Genomic DNA, 23078 nt, shown 5'->3' with positions numbered 1-23078 from the left:
TACACCTGAAACTGTACATGTAACACTGTATATTTATTACACTTCATTAAAAAATAAAAGGCAGATTCCGATACAGCGGTGTCTCATTTAGGGCTATTATAATAAAGTACCATAGACCGGTATTTCAAGCAAGCCTTAAGTAATTGTGTGTCACATTAAGAGCAAGAGCGAAACTTTCTGTTCTGGCATGGCCATGAACCCCAAAGTGGTATCTTGCTCTCCTGTAAGGTTGTCCTGGTTCTTTTCTCAGGCTTGGGCTCAGGGATGAGGATGTTCTTATTCTATTAGTATGGGTTTTCCAACAGGAAGCATTTTTTATTTTCTCACCCAACCACTTCCACAGGGAGCTAATATGTGTCAGGGTTTGGCCTCATAGAGATGAGATGGTGGAGATTCTGATTACAATGGAACCACCAACTTCAGGACACAAGGGGGGACGGTGGCTGGGTTTCTTATAAAGAGAGGGAAAAAAATGAGGCAAACACTTTAAACAGGTTAAAATGTGTCACAAATAAGGTTGAATCTCTTCACTGGAAATTAACTACTACTTCTGGAGGCCATGTCCAAAGCACTGTGGCAGAACTGAAGTATTCCCACCCACTATTCCCAGCTGATAGTCCCAAGTGACCACATTACTTCCAGGAAGCAATCAGCCTCGGGATTACTTGGTTACAATGGGTGGCCTTATGTCCGATCTGTCACCAGAACCACTGTATTCATTCCCACCTTTTCTGTTTCAGGGTCAGGACTGGCCTACTGGTCTTCCTTACCTTCTCTGCAACCTACTTTCTTTCTTGTGGCCATGCTAGTTTAGCTCAATAAATATAGAACTCGAAAGAGGATTGACTCCTTTAGGAAGGCCATGGACCCCTCATGCAAATCAATCTACTTTATCTCCATAGAGCAGAGCTTGGTAAAAGATGCTGAGATAGCATTAGCCAAGTCACTGCAAGAGCGTTTTGAAATTTGTCATTTAAATACAGCACAATGTAAAAACATAAATCTTCAGGCACTGCACTGCTCAACAACATCTAGAGGACCAGGATAGGATTTAATCTATTAAAAAATAGGAAAGCAAATTTGTACCCTTTGCATATGGTTTTAGAGTTAGTAAGAACAAGACATAGTTATGCCAACAAATTGGACATCCTAGAATAAATGGATAAATTCCTAGAAACATAAAACTTCCAAAACTAAATCAGGAAGAAATAGAAAATTTGAACAGACCAATTACCAGCAATGAAATTGAATCAATAATCAAAAACTCCCAACAAATAAAAGTCCAGGACCAGATGGCTTCACAGGCAAATCCTACCAAGCATTTAAAGAAGAGTTAATACTGGGGTGCCTGGCTGGCTCAGTCAGAGGAGCATGCAAGTCTTGACCTCAGGGTTATGACTTCAAGCTCCACATTGGGTATAGAGATTACTTAAATAAGTAACACTTAAAAAAAAAAAAAAGAGTTAATACCTATTCTTCTCAAACTATTCCAAAAAGTAGAAGAGAAGAAAACTGGCAAATTCATTCTATGAGGCCTGCATTACCAATACCAAAACCAGATAAAAACACTACAAAAAAAGAGAACTACAGACCAATATCTTTGATAAACATAGATGCAGGAATCTTCAACAAGTTATTAGCAAATAGAATCCAACACTACATTACAAAATTTATTGATCAGGTGGCCTTTATTCTTGGGATGCAAGGGTGGTCCAATGTTCACAAATGAATCAATGTGATATATCACATCAAGAGAAAGGATAAAAACCATATGATCATTTCAATAGATACAGAAAAAGCATTTGACAAGAACAACATCCATTCATGATAAAAATCCTCAACAAAGTAGGTTTAGAGAGAACATACCTCAACACAATAAAGGCTGATATATGAAAAAAGCACAGATAATATCAAACTGAGAACTTTTCCCTAAGATGAGGAATAAGGCAAGGATGTCCCCTCTCACCACTATTATTCAACATAGTACTGGAAGTCCTAGCCAGAGCCATTAGACAAGAAAAAGAAATACAGGCATCAAATTTGGGAAGGGGGAAGTAAAATGATGAAATGATACTATATAGAAAACAAAAAGACTCCATCAAAAACTACAAGAACTGATAAATAAATTCAGTAAGATTGCAGTATGCAAAATCAATATAGAGAAATCTGTTGCATTTCTATACACTAATAATGAGGTAGCAGAGAGAGAAATTAAGAAAACAATCCCATTTGTAATTGCACCAATAATAATAAAATATCTAGGAATAAACTTAATCCAGAGGGTGAAAGACATGCACTCTGAAAACTATAAAACATTTATGAAAGAAATTGAAGATGACACAAAGGGAAAGGTATTCCATGCTAATGGGTTAGAAGAACAAATATTGTTAAAATGTCCATATTACTCAAAGCAATCTATAGATTTAATGCAATGTCTATCAAAATACCAACATTTTTCACAGAACTAGAAAAAATAATCCTAAAATTTGTATGGAACCACAAAAGATCCCAAATAACCAAAGCAATCTTGAAAAGAAGAACAAAACTGGAGGCATCACAATCCCAGATTTCAAGATATAATACAAAGTGGTAGTAATCAAAACAGTGTAGTACTGGTACAAAAATAGACACAGGTCTGTGTAACAGAATAGAGAACCCAGAATAAACTGACATTTATATGGTCAACTAATCTTTGACAAAGGAGGCAAGAATATGCAATGGGAAAAATATAGTCTCTTCAACAAATGGTATGGGGAAAACTGGATAGCTAGCTACATGTACAAGAATGAAACTGGACTACTTTCTTACACTGTACACAAAAATAAATTCAAATAGATGAAAGACCTAAATGTGAGACTTGAAGCCATAAAAATCCTAGAAGAGAACATAGGGAGTAATTTCTCTGACATTGGTTATATATTGGTAATAATAAACATTTTTCTAGCTATGTCACCTGAGGCAAGGGAAACAAAAGCAAAAATAAACTATTGGGACTATATCAAAATAAAAAGCTTCTGCACCGCAAAGGAAACAATTAATAAAACTAAAGGCAACTTACTGAGTGGGAGAAGATATTTGCAAATGACATATCCAATAAAGGGTTAATATCCAAAATATATAAAGAGCTTATACCCAAAAAATCCAATTAAAATTGAGCGGAAGACATGAGCAGACATTTCTTCAAAGAAGACATACAGATGGCCAACAGACACATGAGAAGATGCTCAGCATCACTCATCATCAGGAAAATGCAAAGCAAAACCACAACGAGATGTCACCTCACACCCATCAGAATGCCTAAATTCAAAAACACAAGAAACAACAAGTGTTGTTGAGGATGTGGAGAAAAAGGAACCCTCATGCACTGTTGGTGGGAATGTAAACTGGTGCAGCCACTGTGGAAAACAGTATGGAGGTTCCTCAAAAAATTGAAAATAGAATTACCATATGATCCAGTAATTGCACTACTGGATATTTACCTAAAGAATATGAAAAATTAATCCAAAAAGATATATCTACCCCTATGTTTATTGCAGCATTATTTATAACAGTCATATTTTGGAAGAAGCCCAAGTGTCCATCAAAAGAAGAATAGATAAGATGGGGTGTATATATATATACATATGTGTGTATATACATATATATGTATATCTACATATATGCAATGGAATATTACTCAGCCATAAAAAAGAGTAAAATCTTGTCATTTGAAAAAACATATATGGAGTTAGTATAAGGCTAAGTGAAATAAGTCAGAGAAAGACAAATACCATATGATTTCACTCATATGTGGAATTTAAGAAACAAAACAAAGAAAAAAGAGACAAGCCAAATAACCAACTCTTAACTATAGAGAACAAAGTGATGGTTACCAGAGGGGAGGTGGGTGGGAGGATGAGTGAAAGAGGTGATGGGGAGTACAGTTATTAAAATATATATATACATATATATATATTTTTTATGTATATATATATAAGAGTACACTTATTGTAATGAGCACTAAGTATAGAATTGCTGAATCACTATATTATATACCTGAAACTAATATAACACTGTATGTTAACTATACTGGAAATCAAAACAAAATAAAACAAAGAAAAAGACATAATTGAGAATAAAATAAAGAATAAAATATCTAATAACAATAATAAGGTGATAAATAACAAAAATATTAAAGAGAGAATAACTAAAAAAGACCTAGAAAATGTTTCCTAAATGATCTCCAAGAGCGTCAAAAAGCAGAAAAAAAAAAAAATCAATGAATCTATATATATAAAATTATATAAAAATAAAGGATTTCTCACTGGAAGGATGCAGGAGAAATTAATACAAAGTAAGGGAGACAAGTTGGGTTGAAGGAAATTAGTTTGGATCAAGATTTCTCCATATTAACAAATGGGGATTAAGAGGTACAGACTTCCAGTCACAAAATACATAAGTCACAGAGATGAAAAGTACTGCATAGGGAATATAGTCAATAAGATTGTGAAAATGTTGTTTGGTGACAGATGATGACTACACTTATCATGATGAGCACTGAGTAATATATAGAACTGTTGAATCACTATGTTGTACATCTGAAAATAATGTAACAGTGTAGGTTAATTATACTTAAATTAAAAATACATAAAATAAAGAAAAGATTTCTGCATATTGACCTCATTATATTGTTTCTATTTTTGAAGTATGTGCATGTATTACATACTCAAAATAAACATTTAAAAATTAAAAAAAAAATCTTAATGAAAAAGCCATGTACAAAGTTAAAAGGCACTTGGGAAAAGATACTTGCTGGATTCTGCAAAACTATCTGACAAAATTCTGTGACCCAGAAACTTTGCTCCTGGACATAAATCCCCCTCCTCATTCTTATATAAGTCCATAAGAACATGTATGTTGCTAGTACCTAGAACAGTGCTTGGCACACAGCGAATATTTGATATTATTTATTGAGGAAACTAATAAGTAATGGTGGCAGTGAGTTGGAGCTACTTTGGATAACCATCTCAAAAAGGATGAATAGTTGAAATACAGAGGATTCCCACCATTGAGGGCTTTGCAGCACATAGATGTACACATAGAAACCAGGACTTGGTGTTAAAATCATAAGTGTGTGTTATAAAGAGAAGAAAAAGGGGCACCTGGGTGGTGCAGCAGCAGTCAGTTAAGGGTCTGACTCTTAGTTTCTGATCAGGTAGTGATGTCAGGGTAGTGAGATGGAGCCCTGCACTGGGCTCCATGCTCAGCACAGAGTCCGCTTGGTATTCTCTCTCCCTCTCCCTCTGCCTCTCATGCTCGTGCTCTCAATCTCTCTCTAAAATAAATAAATAAATCTTTAAAAAAAAAGAGAAGAAAAATGGGGACATGTAACTCAACACCATTTATGCTAATGAAAAATAAATTGACCCCAAACAATGTACATTTTCAAGCAAAACATTCAAATAAAATACACAAATTAAAGAAATTAAAATGGTTGCCTATGATGGGGGATTAAGGGAATAAATAGGTGGATAGATGATGGATAGATAGATATAGATAGATAGATGATAGATAGATAGATAGATAGATAGATAGATAGATAGATGATAGATAGATAGGCTGTAGTCACACTTTAGCACCAAAAAGTGATTAACTGAGTCTTCTTGACCCAAAGTTTAGGGGGGATCTGACTGTGACACATTAAAAATGATTACAAATACTTTGTTATGCTTCCTTTGAGAGATAGGGTATAAAATCTCTCCTTGGCGTTGAGTTTACATTGATGATTTGCTTAACTAGGAGAATGTGGCTGAAGAGGCATGTTGGGATTCCCAAGTCTAGCTCATAAGAACCCTTGCAGCTTCTGCGCAGGCCTCTAGAAACATTTGCTCTAAAGCTTCCCCTAGAGCTTCCTTGATAGTTTTCTGAGGACCTTGAGACCACTCTGCTGGAGAAGCCACAGATAAGCCCTTCAGTTGACCATCCTAGGACAGGCTGGCCTTTGAGCCATCAGAGCAAGGTGCCAGACATGGAAGAGAAGCTATCTTGGACTCTCCAGACCAGCCATGTGCCAGCTGAATACCACTGAGTGATTTCAGTCAATGCCATATGAAGCAGAGGAAGTATTCTGCTGAGCCCTGCCTAAACTTCTGACCCACAGAATCATGAGATATTAAAAAAAAAATGTTCTGTTTTAAGCCACTAAATTTGGGGATAATTTGTTATGCAGTAATAGAAAATGGGAATGAAGACAAACAGATAACAAAACCTGACTATGACCAACTTTAAATACCAGGAATCGAGGATAAAATTATGAAGGACTGAAGGATTAAAAGACAAACAAAACGGTTTACATTCTGAAACAGCTTCCTACTGTGAATCAGAGTCCTTCAAATTAAGGATGCTACTAATATCCAGTTATATCTACTTAATTGTTCTCCTAGTCTTTGAGAGCAAACCTCTTATCCTTTCTGTTTTTGGCTCTTACCCTCTGTGCCTTGCTCTAATTTAAAAGTCCCAAGTCAGAGGAAAATAAATTTCCTTAGTCTGTGCTGCTGAATCATCCCATTAATATATACATAAGCAGGTGACAGAAAATGGTCTCATTTTTTAAAGTAATTAGAGAAGCTAGATATTTCATAAGAATATAGAATGTTGGAGTTGAAATTAGAGATCATCATTTTCAACTGCCAATTTAATGAAAATATTCAATACCTGAAATATTGTTACTTTCCCAGAAGAAAAAATCTACATGTTTATATCTTAAATCCAACATTTCTAATTTACTTTATTACTTTTAAAGCTAAAGTCCTAGACCTGGGGTCTTGGGCTCCTGTGAATTCCATAAATGGGAACTAAATCTCCCATGAATTCCAAATCAGCATGAATAAAGTTGTGTATATATGTATCTAACTGGGAATGGTTTCATACACTTCATCACATTTTTGAAGTGGTTTGTGATCTCTGTTCCAAGTTAAGAAACAATGCCTTAAAGAAAGCCAGACATATATTCTTGTATAAAAAAAAGTATAATTTTATTATGCAAATGTTTTTATCACATATCTGTTATTTGTCAATAACATTTTAATTTTTTTTTAAAGATTTTATTTATTTATTTGAGAGAGAGAATGAGATAGAGACAGACAGCATGAGAGAGGGGAGGGTCAGAGGGAGAAGCAGACTCCCTGCTGAGTGGGGAGCCCGATGCGGGACTCGATTCCGGAACTCCAGGATCATGACCTGAGCCGAAGGCAGTCGCTTAACCAACTGAGCCACCCAGGCGCCCTTTGTCAATAACATTTTAAATAATGACCTTTTTAAAAATAACAGGTTATGTATATATGCATAAAATATTTGACCCTATGGGGCACCTGCATGACTCAGTCAGTAAAGCGTCTGCCTTTGGCTCAGGTCATGATCCCAGGGTCCTGGGATCAGAGTCCTGAATAGGGCTCTCTGCTTAGTGGGGAGCCTGCTTCTCCCTCTCCCCACTGTTCATGCTCTCTCTCTTGCTATCTCTCTCAAATAAATAAAATCTCTAAAAAAAATAAATAAATAAAATATTTGACCCTAGGTCAGTGTTTCCTTATATTATTTTCTTCAGAAATTTATTATTATTTATAGTTCATTAAATCCTTAGTATGTCTCAGATACAATTCCAATATCTTTGTATTCTTTATCTCATTCACGATAACAAAAATGGGATCTGTGAGATAAATGAAAACCTCAAAATCTCAAAAATGAGATTCTGTGAGATAAACATTATTAAAATTACTACTTTATAGATGCAGAAACTGAAGCATAAAGAGATCACATAATTTGTCCTAGGTTACATAGCTAGTACTGGATTATGACTCTACTTCTGATTAATACATTCATGTATGTTTGATCAAAAAAGTTGAAATATTTATTGTGTTTATGTTTTAGTTTACAGAGAAGGCAGGGTAAGAAGGGAGAGCAGTTATTGGTATATTCAAGTAAAAGGAAATTTTTAAAAGATGGTAGAATAAAAAAAAGTTGGAAGCAGGAATGGGAAAATAGGGGTTATTAGGCAAAGATCCTAGGATAGGAGGAAAGAAGACAATGGATAACATGCTCAAAGCTTTATCTGTGGGAGACACCAACTATTGTTCCAAGTCTTTCTTCATCGAAATTTAGTGCCCTTCACCATGATGAAACCAGGCTGACTCCTTACAATCCAGGGTCCTTTTCTCTTTTTCCACCTTTACTCATTCCTGTCCACTTTTCCCATAATTGGCATCCCCTCTTACCTTCCACTCAGCTGGACAATTCTTTTTTTGTTTTGTTTTGTTTTTAAGATTTATTTATTTATTTATTCATGAGAGACAGAGAGAGAGAGAGAGAGAGCGGCAGAGGGAGAAGCAGGCTCCCAAGGAGCAGGGAGCCCGATGTGGGACTCGATCCCAGGACCCTGGGATCATGAGCTGAGCCGAAGGCAGATGCTTAACCATCTGAGCCACCCAGGTCTCCCTCAGCTGGACAATTCTTAAGCAAAGCACATTTATGGTACTAGTTGCTACCACATTTTCCCTGAGGTGCTTTTCTACTTACTCTCTTTTATACATATTTGTGAGGAATTTTCCAAGTGAGGCCAATAAATACCAGAAGACAATGGGAAATCAGACCATCTTGTAACTCTTATTAGAAAGGTTCTACAGGTAAAACAAAAACAAAAACAAAAAACCTCCTTTCAATGTTAATGTTCCCAGGAGTCTGATCTGGGATGAAGTTCAGAATTAAATATAGAATCTTGGATGACATAGGTTTATGAGAGAAAGATCTGGCTTTTAGTACCAGAATGGAATGGTATCTGAAAGTAGAAGAATAACAGAGCCCTCGTTAGCCTCTCTGGTCCATGCCTGGGGAAGACTAGACTGACCCCAAAATATAATTAAGAAAGCTGTGGACCACATACAATGATACATTAAAAAGAACATTCACCAGAATCAGGTGGGAGTTATTCCTGGAATGCAAAGACAGTTCAGTATTGACAAATCAATCAACATCATACACCACATTAACAAAAGAAAGGATAAAAATCATATGATCATCTCAATAGATGCAGAAAATGCATGTGACAAGATTCAACATCCATTCATGATAAAAACTCTCAAAAGTGGGGTTAGAAGAAACAAACCTCAACATAATAAAGGCCACATATGAAAACCACACAGCTAACATCATACTCACTGCTAAAAAATAGCTTTCCCTCTAATTTCAGGAACAAGATAAGGATGTCTACTCTTGCCATTTTTATTCAACATAATACTAGAAGTCCTAGCCACAGCAATCAGAAAAGAAAAAGAAGTAAGAGGTATCCATATTGGTAAAGAAGAAGTTAAACTATTTGCAGATGACATGATACTATACATAGAAAATCCTAAAGAATCCACCAAAAAACTATGAGAATTAACAAACAAATTTGGTAAAGTGGCTGGGCTAATACGGTTAATTAATTAATACAAAATTAATATGCAGAAATCCATAGTGTTTCTATACACTAACAAAGAAATTACAGAAAGAGAAAAAAAAAACAACACTATTTATAATTGAATCAAAAAGAATAAACTACCTAAGAATAAACTTAACCAAAGAAGTGACAGACCTGTACTCTGAAAATTATAAAACACTGATCAAAGAAATTGAAGATGTCACAAACAAATGGAAAGATATTCCATGTTCATGGATTGGAAGAGTTAATATCATCAAAATGTCTGCTTTACACAAAGCAAGCTACAGATTAAATACAATACCTATCAAAATACCAATAGCCATTTTTTTTTTTTTTGCAAAACTAGAACAAATAATACTGAAATTTGTGTGGAACCACAGAAGACATTAGATAGCTAAAGCAATAGTGAGAAAGAGGAACAAAGTTGGAGGTATCACAATTCCAGACTTCAAGATATACTACAAAGCTGTAGCAATCAAAACAGTATGGTTCTGGCACAAAAATAGACACATAGATCAGTGGAACAGAAGAGAGAGCCCAGCAATAAGCCCACATTTATATGGTCATTTAATCTATGACAAAGGAAACAAGAATAAACAATGGGGAAAATACAGTCTTTTCAATAGCTGGGAAAACTGGACAGCTACAAGGACTACTTTCTAATACCATACACAAAAATAAACTCAAAATGGATTAAAGACCTAAATGTGAGACCTGAAATCATAAAAATCCTAGAAGAGAAGACAGGCAATAATCTCTATGACTTTAGCCATAGCAACATTTTCTTAGATACGTCTCCTAAGGCAATGGAAACAAAAGCAAAAATAAACTATTGGGACTACATCAAAATAAAAATCTTCTGCACAGGAAAGGAAACCATCAACAAAACAAAGAGATAATAAACTGAATAGGAAAAGATATTTGCAAATGATATATCCAGTTGGGGTTAATATCTAAAATATATAAAGAACTCATACAACTCATCACACACATACAAAAAATCCAATTAAAAATGAGCAGAGGACCTGAATAGATATTTTTCCCAAAGGAAACTTATAGATGGCCAATAGACACATGAAAAAAATGCTCAACATCACTTATCATCAGGGAAATGCAAACCAAAACCACAATGAGATAACACCTTACATCTGTTAGAATGCTTAAAATCGAGAAGACAAGAAAAAACAAGTGTTTGCAAAGATGTGGATAAAGAATCCTCAAGCACTGTTGGTGGGAATGTGAATTGGTACAGCCACTAGGGAAAACAGTATAGAGGTTCTTCAAAAAATTAAAAATAAAAATACAATATGATCCAGTAATTTCACTATTGGGTATTTATTCAGAGTAAAAGAATACACTAACTTGGAAAGATATATGCAATCCTATGTTTATTGCAGCATTATGTACAACAGCCAAGATATGGAAGCAACCTAAGTGCCCATCAATAGATGAATGAATAAAGAAAATATGTTATATATACATAATGGAATATTACACAGTTATAAAAAAGGATGAGATTGTGCCATTTGAAGTACACATGATGGACATAGAAGGTATTACGCTAAATAAATAAGTTGGTCAGATAAATAGAAATACCATATGATTTTACTCATAAATGGAATCTTTACAAAAAACAAATCAAAAGCAGAATCAGAACAATAAATAAAGAGAACAAATGGATGGATACCAGAGGGGAGGGGGGTGGGGTTCAGCAAAATGGTTGAATGGAAGAGGGAGATACAGGTCTTCAGTTATGGAATGAGGAAATCATGGGACTACAAAGCTGGAGAATACAAAGAATACAGTCAACAATATTGCAATAGCAATGTGATGGGACAGATGGTGGCTATACTTGGGGTGAACATAGCATAATGTATAAACTTGTCAAATCACTAAGCTGTACACCTGAAATTAACGTAACATCATGTGTCAACTATACTCAAATTAAACAAACAAAAAAAACCCCATAATCAGAAAAAAAAAAAACCTACAAGTTTTATGTAAAAAAGTAACTACAAATTTTATGACACAGCAGTTACACTCCCAGGAACATACCAACATAAATGCATTTGTATGTTCATCCAAGGACAAGTACACAAATTCTCACAGCAAGACTGTTCATAATAGCTCCAAACTTGGAAATCACCCAAATGCCATCAACAAAAAGATGAATCAATATAAAGTGTTATAGTCACATAATGGAACTCTACATAACAATAAGAATGGTTCATCTACACAACATTACGCCAAGCAAAAGAAGTCAGACATGAGCACACAGTGTCTAATTCCATTTCTATAAAGTTTACAAACAGGCAAATCTATGATCTTAGAAGTCAGATTTATGGAAGGGTAGTAGCCAGAAGGGGCATGAGGGACTTCTAGGGGCAGGAGAGTTAGGAGGCTTTGGAATGTTCTGTGCTTGATGCTGGTTACACAGGTGTGTTTGGGGTGTGAAAATCTATTGAGCTATATACTTATAAACTATGCACTTTTCTGAATCATGCTGAACTTCAGTAAAAAGTTAAACATTTTTTAAAAACTAAGGAAAATTTTGTGGAGAGTGGGAGTGGAGAAGGTGGGTCATAGAAGATGCTAGTATATTTACAAATAAAACACAGCTTTCATGCTATGGTTCCTATTAGGCCATGTATTTGTAACTTCTCACCTAACTACCACACTCCTCTACGACTCTACTTACAGCCATGGGGAAAAAGACTGCTGTAAGCACAATGTGGTGTCGGACACAAATGAACATTTCTGGGCAACATATCTGTTGAACCTATGCCTAAGAAGCCCGCCAAGAGGCCCCACACCTCATCGCTTTCCTTCCTTGTTTATTTCTTTGTTAATAAAATATAGCGACTCTAAACACAGGAAAGTCCAATGGAAGAAAATAGAGCATAGCCTATGCAAAATCTCCTTAGATTGTTCTTCAGCCCATCAGCATGGGCTTCCAAGTTTTCTTATTTTATTTGACAGTGAAGAAGTTATATTTTCATTGTCAAAGGTGGAAACTCTAGATTGGTTAACTATTAATTTGAGATGATAAATTATGTTCCCAGTTGTGTACTTTACAGATTTGACAGGGAAAAATCTAACCTCGATATATAACTTTTCCTGAAAATGTCCATTTTTCAAATACGGATTCACAATATTCACAGAAATAAGCCTGATATTGCATAGAGTTCCTCAAAAATAGGACCTATGACTATGAAAAATATTTGATTTTGATAATATTTCATCTGATTTATGTGTTTTATTGTTGAACACACAACCATCAAGATGTCCACTAGCAGTGCAACTATCAGGCAGATATAAACATCAGTAAGAAGAAAATGTGATTTTACAATTTTGGGGTTGACCAAATATAAATTACAATAGATGCCACAGGATTTTAATGGCAGGAGTCAGAAAGTGCATGGATGTCTGTTATACATATTCTCTTGAGAAGGATTTCATAATGGCCTGAAATTACAAAATAATTTTATAGGAGAACTTCTGAGTTTTGGAAAGAAGGATGCTGGCAAATATTATTATGGCATGTTTACTTAGTTTTCCAAACATGTGGGGAAATCTGCTATCAGATTGTAACCTATAATGATATTTCAATCAAAATGAGAATTTTATATGGCTTTACCTTCCAATATATTAAAAGTAAGGCACTTTTATTATTGTTAGAGAAAATACAATATATTAAACAGCCAAAAATGAGATTGAAATTAGTCAATATCTCCCAAACAATTCTGAATCTGGAAAAAAAAATACACACACACATACACACACAAATGTATGTGTGTGTATATATATGTATATATATGTGTGTGTGTGTATATATTCTTTCTCATGTGGAAAAATATATATACATAAGTATGTCTATATATGCATACATACATTTTATTATGTGGAAAAATATATATTCTTATATCACTACATGTATTTCATATATGTATATCAGCACCATTTTTCTTTTGCTGGTATAACCAAGAAATTGAGTAAGTTTATACTCTATTTTGTAAATAAAAGTTTAAACTTGCTACATATAAAAAATGAAAAAGTAACCCTACTATAATCACACAAATTAATAAGAAGATATTGGCCAATACATTATCAAGATGAATCAGGATTCAGTGACATTATTGTATCTTCAAAGAGATAGCTTTTAAAAAACTAATTGTCTCTTTGTAGATAGAATTTCAAAAAAGGGCATTTATTTTGGGTGTCAGAGAAGTCACTGAACTAGAGCATTTACTTGAAACTGACAGTACAGAAGTCTAAAAGACTTACGGATTTTCTCTAGATTTTGGTAAGACAAGACTTTCCCTCCATAGAAGTCTACATCCTGCTCAATGCCATAATGATTGCTATCTCTGTCAGTGCACTTAGCCACTTCCAGAGATAGTCACTTCCACATACAATTTATTCAATGCCTCATAAGCAGAATAACTAAACAATTACTGTTCAAATCAGGACAATGTTGTGAGTGAAAGGGGATTCTATTAATAATTATGCCCAGATAACAGGCATGCACCATGACTGTCCTAAACAAACAATTATATATAGTCACCCTTCTTCAAGGCTTCCTGTGTCATGAAAATTTATTAGAAGTTTTTCATTTTGAGTTGAAATCTGTTTTTTTTTTCAATTTTAAACCAGGTGCTAATAAATGTAGTGTTTTTATTCATTGATATGTAAGTTTCTCTGACAGTAGAATTTGAGTTAGAAAGAGAGTTCTGATAAGAAATCAAATCCAACCTCTTACTCAATTCTCATTAAAGCATCTCTAAAAGACAGACATCTAGCCTCTGTTTGAATATTTACCAGGACAAGAGCCTCATTGCATTGCAAATCAATTCATTATATTTCTGGAAAGCTTCTTGATCAAGAACTTAAAATTGCTTATAATTTCTTATCCTCTGCATCTGTACAAGTGTCTAAGCTCTTCCACATAATATCCCATTTTAGTAAAAACATTGCACCATCTCTTACCTTATTTCCCAAAGCCCCCCTTCCTTCCCCTGTTGTTTATATATCATAGATCGAAGACTCATTACATATAGTTACATCTAATTTGGTGTTCATTTTGATCAATTAAATAACTTATTCAGACACTTGAGAACTAAGTTCTTAATTCTGATGGGAATTTTTTATTGGAAATATAAATAAATTATGCTAAAATAATAGAATATCCTAAACCATTAAGTTGTACAAAATCCCTAATCAAAGTTCTCAAATTTTGTTAACTGAGACGTTGCACCAAAAATGCACAAAATTTATATACAAAACAGTTTTTAAAAAATTAAAATAAGGTCATAATGGAGCTCATTTAGTAATGATAATTTTGACAGAATAACTTTCAGTCATAAGAACACCATCACTATAACTTCATTTATCTTACTTTCAACCATATAAATTACAAAGATTTAACTGTTTAATATATTTTATCGATATTTCCATATATTTAGAATATGCTATAAGTCAAATTGCTAATATGTACTATTTAAATTTTTTTGCTGAATAAATAAATAAATGAATAAATAAATAAAATTTACTTGGTAAGCCAAACTAACCAAAAATAAACGCTGATCTGAGTTCTTCATTTTTTTGTCACTTTATTTGTAAAGTATAACAATCTCTTAATTTTGGCTCATGTCTCTTGCAATTAAAACATGAATTAGTACTTACTTCATTGACCATGTATGTGTGCACATGGTCTAAAGTAGAGTTTTTGCATCAGGTGGCTTATAGACCATTATCAATATGGCGGCCACCTGCTCTTCAGGCATCGGCAACCGAACATTAACAGTAACTACTTCATATTAATGCTGCTTCTGGTAAAAGCATGCAAAAAGCCTATTTGTCAAATAGGCATTTTAACTTTTCAGAAACTGTTTCCCCCTTCCTTTGCAAAGCCCTAACTCTGTCTCCCTAATTCACCTTTCCAGCCTGGCCTATAACTATTGCCCCACATTCTTTTATACCAAAGACTTGCTGCAAAGCTCTCTTTACCTTACTACCCCATTGGATAAAGATAACTATTAACAATAGCGTTTTTATTTTCTAAATAATTTGTGTTAACATGCTAAAGGAGAGCTACTCCCAAAAGACTATAAATTATTAGGATGCTGAGGTAATCTGTCATTAGCATTTAATATCTGGTAGGCAAGTATATGGCTAGTCTTTTTATTTGTATTGTTTTATTTTTGCAAAGGATTATTTAGATTTAAAGGAGCCTCAATTGAGAAGTTTAATGTACTTTCTGTCATTATTGGATCTAGAAAAGACTATGTTTCCTAATTTTCTAAAGGTTATCTTTGACTCTGTTCACTTTTCAGAGAGTATATGTAAATAAATAACTCCAGAACTGAACTCATAATTTATTTAAAATAGCTACAAGATGATGATAACATAGACATCCTGGCAAAGATAATCTACCAGAACACCTAATGCGGGGGACTGAGCCTGAGAGTATTTGAAATAAGAAATGTGCAATTTGTAACCATCTGACCATCAATAATTTTATGTAAATGACTACTGCTGAGTGTCAGAGTGAGCCATTCAATTGAGTTAAGAATTAGAATTGAAACTTAATGTAATTGATTATATAAGTGTTAAGCCGTTCAATTTTAGTTATGCTAAAATTAAATAATGAAATGGGGGCACTCTGAAGATGACAAGATGAAAGTCGGTATGATAAAGCCTCTGTATGTACCTGGATCATGTTTGATCCATATTTAATGCTCTTACATCAAATAAAAACTCTTAGCCAACTCTTGACAGTAAAAATCCATGCATCTTACACAAGTGTTCTTGATCATTTACACCAATTTGAAAAACGTTGTAATTTTCTACTTTGCCTAGTTGAACAAGCTTTAAGGAAATGAAAATTAATCATGACCATCCAATCAAGTGGGCTAGGATTTACTTATTGGAAACTTCAGAATATTGCAGAAGTTACACACACACATACATACACACACACACAATGATTAGACTAGAGCTATAAATGTTTCATTTGAAGAAGCAGAAACTAAATGTATGAATAATTTTGGTATCTAAATTCTAGAAGATAGTGATAATTCTGTGAATAAATCTATATTAGAACTTAAGTGATACTTACTCACTCTAGAAACTACCTAGATTTGGTAATGATAAAATCATTTGAGGGGCTAATTATCTGAGTTTCTGAGTTGTTAATCGAAGACTGAGGATACAATGATCCACCCTTACTGTTCAAATTCAATATTTTTGTAACATTCAATAAACATAATTTATACCATCTGTTTATTAACTTTATGGACCATGAATACAATTCAAGATACTTGGAAAGAATTACTGTAATGGGAACTGATATAATCATTTAATAGATTTATTTAAAATTATAACTGCTGTAGCTGATTAGCTATAGCTGATGTAACTGTTGAAGCTAATACTTTTATTTATGTTCCATGGATAAAGATAAATAATACTTTCCATAAGGAGAGTCATCTGATTGTGGCATTCTGCTTATATTATGACCCAGAGGTCACTGAAATCTTAAAAAAAAAAAATCCCATGCATTTTACTAAACTCAAACTTAAATTGCTCAACAAACACTTCTGGAGCACTTAAAATTTGCCAAGCTTGGGGTGGGGGTGGGGGCAGCGCTGTTTTAACAAAAAATAATCCCTTAAACCATAAAGGCTAAACCAGCCAGATTTTACTTTAACAATTAAATTCTTTTTTAATATATCTTTTTGTATATCAATTGTTACAATATGTATAGTAGTCTGGGAGAAAACACTTGCAGTGGATTTAGCATAGAGAAGATTAGTTACCAGAATACATAAATATCTATGGATATATAAAAGAGAAAAGCTATCCAATAGTAAAATGAACAAATGATCCGAATAAAAAGAAGAAATCCAAGTAATAAAAAAAAGGATGTTCATTTCTAGTAGCAATATGAAAAAAAAAACTAGACATACATGTAAATCTATATGCAAATATAAATAAATATACACATATATGTGCACACACACATAGATATGCAAAAATAAAAAGTATTGAAAATCTAGAGTGGTGATAGCACATTGTAAGTGCTCAAGAGTTCTGGTGGGATAATGGTTACAGTCTTTTTTTGATGGAATTTCTGAAAACATATACCATATGATCTAATAAATCAACTTCTGTGAATATATCTGACTAATTATAACAAATATCTAACACTAATTGAGTGTTTAATATTTGCCAAGCATTGTTCTTTATATATCTTTTTTCATTTAAGTCTCAAAAAACTTTATGGGGAAGGCCCTATTATTACAATTCCCATTTTATGGTAAGGAAGCTAAGTATAGATAGGTTAAGTAAATACAGAGGGGTTATGTGGAGCGAGGATCTAAATTAAGCCAGGCAGTCTGCCAACAACTCTCTCTCTTAAGCTGCTATGTTCTTCAGAAATACCCTGTCAGGTTCACAAAGATATTGTTTCAAGTATGCTTCTTAACTATTTTATAATAATAGATAACTAAAACCTGACAAATGCTTGTCTTTATTGGTATAATTAAATAAGTTTTAATATATCCATGCAATATAATATTACTTAGTTACAAAGGTGGAATCATATAATCCTATGTGAATTATATGTAAAACATTATAGGACATACTACCTAGTTAATAGAAAGGAAATTAAAATAGTACCTGTTATATGATATTTACTTAACATATGTATATATATGTCTGTATATGTATGCCAATGCATAGGAAAAGGTTTTGAAGGATAGATATCAAATGCTTAACAGAGGGTTATTTGGTGGAAGTGGTGACTGAAACATATATTTTGTTTGCCTCTGACAAATATAGTAAGAAAAAATTGAGTTCAATGAACTCTAAAAACAAAACCAACCAAATAAGCAAAACAAAACAAAAACAAATATAGTGCCTTTATTCACAGAGCTTAGTGGAGGGAAGAAATACTCTAAAAATGCATAAATCCTACAACAGGGGAAGCCACTGGAGTTCCCAGGAAACTAAAATAAATGTTGGCCACATTCCAGATTTTTGACTTTCTGGTAAGTCCTGGTACTGTTACTTCTGGTAACAATTAAACGATTGTTAGGTAAGTGAGAGATCAAATGAAATTTACTTTTAGGAATGTCCTCCAGCAATATGGTAAAAGTAGGTGAAAAGCGGGCAAGCTTTGAGGCTGGAGGTGCATCAGGATAATCAGGAGTTTTTCCGGATGCGGGATGACTGGAAGAATGAGGATAACTGAAGGCATTTGAGGAAACTTAGCAGGTAGACTAGAAAGGAATTAGAGATTCATTTGATTTTGATGCTTCTAAGTTGAGAAGGAGAAATCAAGGAAAATGTAGGGAGTTCACATCAGTATCTCTTTTAAATCCTCACAATGTGCTCCCCATGTATTAAGCACTTAATTTCATTTTTCATTTAAACTAATTAAATGTGATGATGTAGACGGTTAACTTTTTAAAGGCGAAGGCAACATCTTTTCTGTGTTTGCATCCCCCCCTCCCTGGCATAGTACAGATCAGGAACTTAATAAATACTTACCCAATGAAGATAGAAGCAAGGAAGTATTATCATAAATATACAAATAAATACCCATAAAAGGCCAATAAAAATCCCAATGATAAAAATTGACCTAATGTCTTAAAGAATTCAAAAGTGTTTAACCGTAGGAAGGAAAAACAGTTGTGGGTCCATTGTACCAACAATACTGAGTATAGCTCTCATCCCTTACTTGCACATTTAGCATTTCATGGTATCGACCAGATAACTGAATTGCATGTTATTACAATATAGCATATTAAAATGATTTAGAATTTCTTCCTCATCATATCATATTCACTAGGTGATACCATGGTTGATGCTGCTGAAAAAGTGTTTATTAAATGATAAAAATACAAAATTCATAGGTGCAAATGTACTTTATGTTCAGAATTGCTGCACTCTTTTCAGATGAATTCATGTGAACCCAAACAAAAACTGATATCCCTGGATTATTAAAAAAAAAAAAAAATCTGCATGTGGCACATTTTGCAGGGAACATCAAACCTGTGCTTATAAAATCAGCCTGGAACCACATTTTTATGACTTATAAAAGAAATTAGGCCCTATACTCAAAGAGCTGGTTATTAAATATTTTATCTTTAAAAAAATCACCAGGCTGAAAAACATTTGTATTTCATAGATAAAAATTTCAAGAGATAGAAATGAATATAGGTCTTGAACTTTAATAATGATCCAAAGATGGTGCTAACAAAGACTGCCTTTGATGAACTGATTTTTCTAAAGTATTTTTAAAAGGTTAGCAAATAGAGTTAACCTTCAGAATAAGTTCAAGGGTGTGTTTCTAAATGTGTGGTTTCTGTTTATCTGGAATACAGATCATAATGCTCCAGTACTGCCAAAGGAAAATAAGCTGTTTTCCCAGTTACATACAAATACCTTTAAAGTATGTTTTGGGCATCTTTAAATTCTATTTTCTATTTGATTTTCTGCTCAAAACAGGAGCACAAACTGTCCATTAAGAAAAGGAAGAACAACCGGAGATTATGTAAGGACAGCTGCTTCTACTCACCATGTCAATTGATAACACAGTTAGAAATCCACCTCTCCCAAAAAGAAAATCAATATTTATAGAACAGCCGGCATTTTGAATATATGGTTAGTGTTATAACCACACTCCATTTTAAAGTTCTTAAGCTTTTTACCTGCGACCAACAGGAAAAATTGTTGCCATTTATAATGGGGTGCTCTGTGAAGTGTTTTCTGCTTACATCACTTCATTTCAAAGGATTTGCTAGGACAATCAGATTGCCTCAAGCTGAAACAGCCCAATTACTAGTAAAAACTGCCTCAGACCTTAAGAGCCTACAGGGCTTTAAAAATCAGTGATGCTATAGTATTTGCATCCTAAAAAAGGCAGCCAAAAAGCAAATAAACAAATGTTGAAAATGTATTCTTCAATGCTATTTCAAAGTATTTCTACTCTTCATTCATATACCCATTAGAGAGACATAATTAGACTGCCAGCTCTGCCAATATGGCCAATGGCTAATGGGCATAGCCAAGACAATTAGAACATACAGTAAATATTTTGAAAAAATAAATCAGATAAAGGTAATTCACATACATAGTTATTTATACAACCCATTGTAACTTCAAATTAATGGGGATCATGAGAAAAATAAAAATCAACATGTGTAAAAGTAATCTTAAGTTTATGGGCTCTTGTATTATGCTGCTCTATTACAGAATGTTATTGTCTACCTAAATCGTGTCTGTTTGATTTTATATTAGTCCTGGAAGGTAAGATTGTATTACTGTGTGGGCCTATAATTATGGTGTAATTATCATACCCTAAGAACACGGGGTAAGCCAATGGGACCTTCTTTTCGGTTGGCAAACACAGAGGAATGACATCGTGGATATATGAAGAGCACTTTTCACCTCTCTCTTATCAAAGGAGTCCTTAATCAGGGCATCAGAGAAGTGGGACAAAGGCTGCCAATTTGCTGCAATTCTTGTGAGATTCCCGGGGATAGACCAGGTATCCATGGAGAATTCAGTAGAAAAGAAGAAAAATAAGTGGCTTCCTTTTAAAATGCATTCATTCATTTGGTCATTCACTGAGTCTTCTAATTATTTAACACATATTTTTTCAAGGACTGCACAGTGCCAGGAAAGTTGCTCAGCACTATAACTACAAGTCTCTGGATGTAGAGACATGTAATAAACATAAAACAATACGGTACATAGTAATACTTTTTTCAGGACAGAGCTGAAGCAGAAACCAAACAATAAAGTAGGTAGGCAATATTTTATAGGGTATATTGAAAGGAAGCAAAGTTGTCAGAATTCAGTTCATAAAGACTCAGTACTTAAAGATGGCATTTTGAGAAGCTGCATAAGAGGAGAATAAGATTCTGTAACAGAAGCCCTGATGTAAAAAATGGGAGTCTCCTCATAAAAGATGCCCAATATCTTCGGCAAATTAACAGATACATGGAGGTCCTTCTAGAAAGAATTACAACAATTTCCTCAGCTAGATTATTAAGGAAGTTCTAGAGAATTAAACACAACTCAATATAAGCTCTTTAGAGTTTTTCATAAATCCATGTGTGTGTTTGTGTGTTTCTATGTATATTATAGCAAAGCATGTGACTCTAAGTGTAGATGTCCATTCATGGATGCCTCTACTATCCCCGTACACCAACTACTCTCTTTACAAACTTTTCTGTTACTCAAGGCAATGAAAAATAGAATCCCAGCAATTCTAGGTGATAGCAAAGAAATCCATGATTTTGATTATAAGAGTATCAGAAACCATCAGTAATAACTAAAATAGTTACTCACTCAAAAAACATTCAACACCATACAAGTGACAGATTCCTGACTCCCAATACAATATATTTTATCTATTTTTGGGTGATCTGAAAGTTGCCCAGGGCTAGAATTGTTTTTGAAGTCCAGCTCTAGTTTCCAGTTTACTTCCTTTCCTTTTCCGCTGGGAAGCAATTTATTGTTTTGTGTTTTTGGTTTTTCCTGTTTGCCCATGCTACAGCAGGCAGGTCCCACACTCAGCAATGCTGACAGTTTCTGAGACATACAGAAACATAAATGCCCCTTAGGAAGTTCTAGATATTTTCAGCATATTCCCCAATTGTTCTTTTTCTGCTTTCCAAAATACCTTTCTGGATTTAAATGAGCCCATCTCATAAGAACAATAAGCTTCCAAATGATATTTGTTGTAATGTAAAAACTACACTTTCCAGAATATACAAACAGTCCCTGTTGAGCAACATAAAGTCAATAGTTGCAGATAGCAAGCGTTCCTTTTTACCCTTTAAACTCTAAAGCCTGTCATTTCATTACAGTTTGAGAAATGGTTCTACCATTTGTCTGCCTTTTTCACTCAATGGGAAATTATACAAAAGACTAACATACCACTTTTTACAAATAATATTCATCATGAGTGGATATAATACACATGGTGGCAATTATTCTCAATTGCTTGTATTCCTGAATATAGGTTGTATATAATCACACATAACACATTTCTTTCTTCCATTACTCCTTTCTTCATATTTGAGCTTATAAATTTCTAAAGGTAATGATTTGAATTCAGAAAGTATTATCAAAAGAAAATGAAAAGGTTATATAAATGTCACTGCCTTGCTACGAATTTTACATGTTCTTGCCGAACTCAACTCTGAATATCTGGACTGGCTTTCTACTATAAAGAGAAATACATCTATGCGTGAAATAGTGTTTCTGACAATAGCTTCTTGACATAGAAGAAGCTTGAAAACGTGTGAAAAAAATCCTTTGCCTAATCACACATTTACACATGCATTGCCCTCATTTTTCTTTCCTATAGTAATACTGGATCTTAATAAGAAAGTTCATACTGCTTATTGCCTCTTTATCTATAAAAGAAGAGCTTTCACAGCCTCATATATACTTTCAGAAATCAGAGCATGTCAATTAGAACCCAAACTGGTAACAGTCAACAAAACTAAAAGATAGTCAACAGAATGGGAGAAAATTAACAAGTCAGGAAATGACAGATGTTGGCAAGGATACAGAGAAGGGGGAACCCTCCTACACTGTTGGTGGGAATGCA

The 23078-nt window shown here is 33.9% G+C and overlaps 1 protein-coding gene across 2 annotated transcripts in view; it reads right to left on the bottom strand.

Annotated features, from left to right (window-relative positions):
• GALNT13 (polypeptide N-acetylgalactosaminyltransferase 13) overlaps positions 1–23078 on the bottom strand; it is a 544730-nt gene that overhangs the window by 132797 nt on the left and 388855 nt on the right. The gene's annotated exons all lie outside the window — the stretch shown is intronic.

This window comes from Mirounga angustirostris, unplaced genomic scaffold, assembly GCF_029215605.1.
Source record: "Mirounga angustirostris isolate CCGP_5_RB_7025 unplaced genomic scaffold, mMirAng1.0.hap1 SCAF_3, whole genome shotgun sequence".
Taxonomy (NCBI): domain Eukaryota; kingdom Metazoa; phylum Chordata; class Mammalia; order Carnivora; family Phocidae; genus Mirounga; species Mirounga angustirostris.
Note: the sequence above shows the minus strand (reverse complement) of the source record. Positions and strands in the feature narration are given on the sequence as shown.